The following is a 6000-nucleotide window of genomic DNA, read 5'->3' on the forward strand; positions in this document are numbered from 1 at the left end:
AGGGACCTTCTACTTCAACTCCAGTCAGGTCCATCGACATTATAGACGAGAACGAAACCTATTTCATGGTGGCACCACCATCAGCAGAACTCCCAGTAACACCTGAGAGCAAACGTGGGGCTGACGTATAGGTAACCGACAGTTCGAAGTCCTCACGTTCTTCACCTATCTAATGTTAATTCTTAGCTCTAACAATGACATTACTGAGGAGATCCACGCTAGGGTCCTAGCAGCCAACAGGTCATTCTACTGTCTGAGGACACTATTTTACTCACATCTCGTGTCGAGACGGCCGAAGCCGGGCTTATAGAGAACCTAGTATTTAAGTGCGCATCTGAGTTATGTACTCTGTCCAAACGCCCGAGCGGACGACGCTCCAATTGTTTTCATCCGCCAAGCTCATTTGCGGTTAATTTACTACTGTTTCGATACGACCAAAATAGATCTAAAAGTCGCCACCGTACTACACGGCTACAAGACAGAGCATTCCTCAGGTGTCGTATCTTTCTTCGGCAAAACAGATCATACACTGCTTCGGTGAAGAGGATTTTATACGAAATGCTGTCGATTTTCTAACTTTGTATCGTCCATTGGTCTACTTCCTGGTAACATATTTGAGGTAACCCAACCATCTCTCTGTCGTATCCAGTCATCGCGTACCGTTATGTGAGTCAGAATGGAGCGTAAATGAGACGAAGATGGCTTTCCGTCCGAAGGTGTTCCCCTTTTCAATTTCGCTGCAGTCGAAAGTGCAAAACTATGACAATGGGATCAGCGGCCCCCACGCGGAACCATATGCCTTGCAGCAAATGGCAGTGATCGAAAACCGAGCACCGAGAGATCGTAGCTTCTGCCTACATAATTACGTCAACCACGCGGCGTAATTAACTATCGCGGCCCGCTGCCACAGTTTGCCCCTAATCCAGTCCTACGGCTGCGCCCTTTGGCGTAGCGAAATGTCGGCAATGCGTTATGCTGCGTTGGCTGCGAGTCGGCGAAGATCGATCTATCGTGCCCGGAACGGCCCGGCCCAGCCGCCGGCAGCAGCCTCCTTGAGCCGCATTCCAGCCAATCACTCAAAAGTCGTTTGGAGAGTGTATGCAATCCATTTGCATATCATACGGCCGGGCCCGCGCGAGAGGGTGCAGCTTAAAACTTCTCTCGCGCCCCCTCCGAAGGGTGCTGCTCCTTGGGTGGGGTGCCCTGAAGGAGGTTTTGCCACTCGCAAGAGCCGCTGCTGCCACTGCCATGGCTGCCTGTTTTTCTGCGCGCGGCCGCGGAACGATCGCCGATTGCAGTGCCCGGCGCAATAATCGTAGCAAACAACAACAAACAACAGCAACAGCGCCAAAAAGAACAACAACCAGCACCGGCAGAAGCGATGCCGGCGCGACAATGGCGTCGCCAGGGCAGCCAGCTAGGGGGCATTACGAAGATAAGCGCTGGCGGGCGGACTCGTTGGGCGGAAGAGGAAAAACAAACCCAAACGGGGCCGGAAAAATGGAACCGCGCATTACAAATGACGTACAATAAGGCGCAGGGGCGCAAGGGCGCAGGCGCAAGGGGACCACCGCGCACACTTTCGCTCCGCTCGGTCCGGCCCCTTCCGGGCTCGGCGGACCGCGCTCGTGAACGGTACTTTTTATTATTAAGGATCATCGATCTCCCCGCGTGCGATCGTAACGGTGGTTCATTCTGTTGGCCACCCCGCGACGATGACGCTGCCCCTCGTGACGGTGGCCGCCGATGACGACTGGCGCGATGATGGCGCGCGATCCGCGGCCCGGCGAGTGCCCCGGCAGACATCGCAAGAGATATCGAATGTTTTATTGGTACAACCGCGCACGGCGAGAATGTAGCACGCCGGTCCGGCCCGGGAAAGGTGACGAGCAGGTCGATGGACGGGATCGACTGGCTGGCTGGCTGGCTGGCTGGCTGGCTGGCCAGTTAGCAGATGCCGTTTGGTCCGCGTCGAGGAGACCTCGACACGATCAACTCGACACGAGCGCGGCGGAGGACGGCAGAGTTGATGGCCTGCGCGAGATAGCGGCCCAACACCCACTCGCCCCAGAGGGTGGACTGGAGCGGGGGGGCCGGTGCGGGGGGACCCATCTTTGCGGGAGAAATGAGTGATTGTCACTCCGACGGTCCGTGGCCGTCCGATTGCGATAGGCTTTTCTCTAGGAGCCGTCCAGGAGCATTATGCAAAAAGGGACCGTGTGGTCGGAACGGGGCACGATCTTCACCGCGCCGGACCTCAACTTTGTACCGCCGCCATTAGGCCGACTTTCGACCGGTGCGGTGCCCAGCAGCCCGCCATCGACACTCCAGCGTGCGCCCCGGCCTCAGTTGGCCAGCGTGCACCAGGAAATAAATTAAAAGCCGATCCTCGCCGGGGCCGTCCCGAGTCTTCGCCATTTATGACTGCTGTTCGGTGGCCGGGCAGGATCGATCAATCTTCGGGAGCCCCCGGACTCCTTTCCCTATCGGTTGCGCTAATCGTTGCACGCTCTTTCTCTCTCTCTCTCTATCGGCGGAAGCCAGCGAGAAGGTCTCCGTCGGAGCTGCCAGAGTCCCACGCAGCAACAACACGCCGTGAGTCCTCGCCGTGAGCCGGGCTAGGGCAAGGGATTGGATTGCATTGACACTAATGTACGGTTGACGCTCTCGGTCCGGCCGGGCTAATCCATAAACAGTCAAAATGTCACTTCGAGCAGGGGCTTCGGTGGCCACCGGCTGGCGTGGGCGTGCTGCTATCTCAATCAAGGATGCGTTGGTGGACCGCAGCCCTCGAACGAAGCGTTAACGAAGGACCTCTTGGGGAGATCGATCGTTCTGCCCGTTCCGCGGTGGATCTGATGTGACTCGGCGGCTACTCGGAGTTTCACTTCTTAATTCTGTCAACCACAGCTCCCACCTCCCAGTGGCCACGCTCCGCAGTTCTCGGGCAGCCCTTTATCGGACGCCGGACCGCCAATCGTCCGGTGCCAATCGCGATCACCAGACGTCGAGCTGCGCGCATCGCCCGTTGGCAACGAACGCCAACAGGACCCGGTGGCCAAACAGACGGCCACGTCACTCCCCCTACCACGCCCCCAACCACCCTCCACCCCGCCCCAGGCGGCCAGAGAAAATGAAGTGAGAAAAGATTGAGATAAAATTTATTTCATAATTAAAATTAATTATCTCAATTAATCACGGGGCACGGGACGGGGCGATGTTGCTGCCGCGGCTGCTCATGTTACCTGTCCGATTGCCGGCCCGATTGTGGGTTCCGCCCCACGGCGGCGGCGGCGGCGGCGATCTGCGAACGATAAGGAGCACCAGGAGCGGCTGGCATAGGAAGCGACGCCCGGGCATCGGATTGATCGTTGATTCCCGCCCGAGTTACCGGCCCCGTCAGCCTGGTGGCTGACGGCGATCCGCTCAATTAGTAGAGGCGTGTGTGCGTGTGTGTGTGTGTGGGAAAGTGGGATGTCTTCGGTGGGCCGAGGTGTGACGCGAGTAACACCCCCAACGCCCAACATCCTTCTCGCTGAGGAAGCCGAGGATTATCCGCCACCGGGGCGACAATGTGAAAGAATGTGAGGCGTCGATCGGTGAAGTCTCGTACGTACGCCATGTACCTTTTGTAGTTTGCTGAACGGAGCATAATCCTGTTGTGGGACTATAATCGAATTCTAGAAACCTGAATTGGTCATTACTTGAACACTGCTTCTCTGTTTGCGTTGCTGTTACTGGTCAATGATATCTTCGGAATGTTTATGTTTTAAGTATTACATTAAATTATGTTTATTTCAATTACAGTAGACAACACAGTGGTTAATAAGCATAAAAGAGCATAAAAAGTATTTGGCTCAATTTTAAGGGTTATTTAAAGGAACCCACAGTCCTTATTGTCGTTGTCGTTGCTTTCTAATGTAAAGTACTGAAGCCACGACACAGCGATTTGGGAGATCGTTATGTCACAGACACAAAATTATATAGGAGAACTCAAGAAACCTTAGAACTCAGAAACTCAGAAAAGGAAGCATTCTGTATGATCCTCTTGGGCCCCTTTCAATTCGATTGTTTCCTTAGTGCTGGGCATTATTAGCTCTCCTTTCAATTCTCTCTTTTAATTGAAATTTAAAATGACAGTTTCAGTTTAAACAAAACATATAAAACTTTGTGCAATTTCTATCAATTTTTATATTCATACCAAAGGATGGTTCATCTAAGACATTTTTTTCATTTGGTTAAAAAAAAATGGCTTAATATTTTTCGACGTTGGCGAATATTTGAAAGGTTGATTCTTAAAGTTTATGCATAAAATACAATTTTGGTTGCAGAAAATTAGGAAATATGAAAAACCTATTTGCAAAGTGGCACGTCTTCATCTCAAACGGTATGATATTTGAAAAGCTAATTTCCACCTCGGTGGTTATGTTAATAAACAGAATTGTCATTTTTGGGGTTCGGGAAACGCACACATCGTGCAAGAGAAGCCAATGCACTCACAATGAGGGGACTGTTGGGTGCAGATTTTGGCGGATTGGTTCTTCGGCGAAATTGAAGCTGAGAACTTGTAAGAAGTAACTAGTGACGGCCTCAAATTCAAATTGCTATTGCCGAAATAGGACCAGATATAATCGAAAATGTACTGAAAAATAGGTCGTGCCGAGGTGGACGTTTTACCGAAATTGTTTTTCATAAAAAAATGAAGAATCAACCTTTCCAATAAATGTTCAACAATCGAAACATATTAAGCCGTTTTTCTATTACCAAATGTAAAAAAATGTCTTAGATGAAGCCGAGCCTTTATGATGTTTCTACCGATCATTTCGACCGGTGTTTCGATTTATGATCAACTTTACTCCAGTAATCGTTTATGAAGTGACCCTAATTTTCATAACATTGATGGCTTTCTATTGATGCTCTAGAAAGTTACAAACCTTATTACTGTTCCGATCAGCAGTTGATAAACATTTTTATCTCTATCTTTATCGAAGAAGACTTGTGCTTTCCGGATCAAGTCGCGTAAGAGACATTTGGGGTAACCACTTTCAAAACAAAATTAGATATTTAAATAGCTTTTCTTTGATAAATACAATAAACTTAAAGTCCTTAAAAGCACACCACATTTACCGGGACGGTTGCCTGTGGGTCTTTCCTTTAGGAAAAGGTAAAGTCTTGAGCAATAAAATGATATAAATAATATGCTGCAATTGATCAAAAGCAGCCACTTGAAAGCATCATCAAATGACCACTCAATGGCCAGACACTTGACCCAATCGGCAGCAGCGCCAGCGTATTCTTACGGAACGGATCGTTGGTCAGCTGTGTTCATGGCCGCGATAGAACGGTACTCCTCAGCGCTTCAGCAACTCCCCGAGCGAGCACCGGTCAATATCGGCGTCGTTATCAGAAAGCCGAACAAACTGCGCGGCCCAATGTTTGACGGGGCGCTTCCTTGGGCGCCCGGGTTCCCCGCGGTATTGAGCGTATAATTAGGCACATTCTACGAAGCACCCCGTCCGTAATCTGGCTTTAAAAAGGATTCATTACCTCGAAGGGGTGCCACTTCGGTGCGAAGAAAAGTCGCAAAGCAAGCGCGCGAAGAAAAGACGCTCGAGTCTTTTATGGTGCGCCGTGCGGCTTTTCCGCGTTGTTTGACGAAGACTCGACTTGATCATCATCCGGCCCCCGGGAGGGGGATTCGCCTGGGTCAAGTTTGTCGATCGGCTGGCGGCGCTAATAAAGAACTTAATGTCGGCGGATTCGCCGCGACGCTCAATGGACGCTCCGGCTTCGGCTACCCAATCGGCGGCCGGTGCGGAATTGAATCATTAATTTTAATCATTTTACCACTATCTGTGGCCAGGTGGCCCGGTAGTTGGCGGAGAAATTTCGCCCCTTATTGTCAAGGATTGCACCATGCGCCCGGTCAAGGACCCCAGAAGGTGAGGAGCTACGCCGTTGCACCTGTGCAGTTGCAGCCGCGAGTTGAAAATTTGATTG

The sequence above is a fragment of the Anopheles bellator genome, chromosome 2, assembly GCF_943735745.2.
Source record: "Anopheles bellator chromosome 2, idAnoBellAS_SP24_06.2, whole genome shotgun sequence".
In the NCBI taxonomy this organism is placed as follows: Eukaryota; Metazoa; Arthropoda; class Insecta; order Diptera; family Culicidae; genus Anopheles; species Anopheles bellator.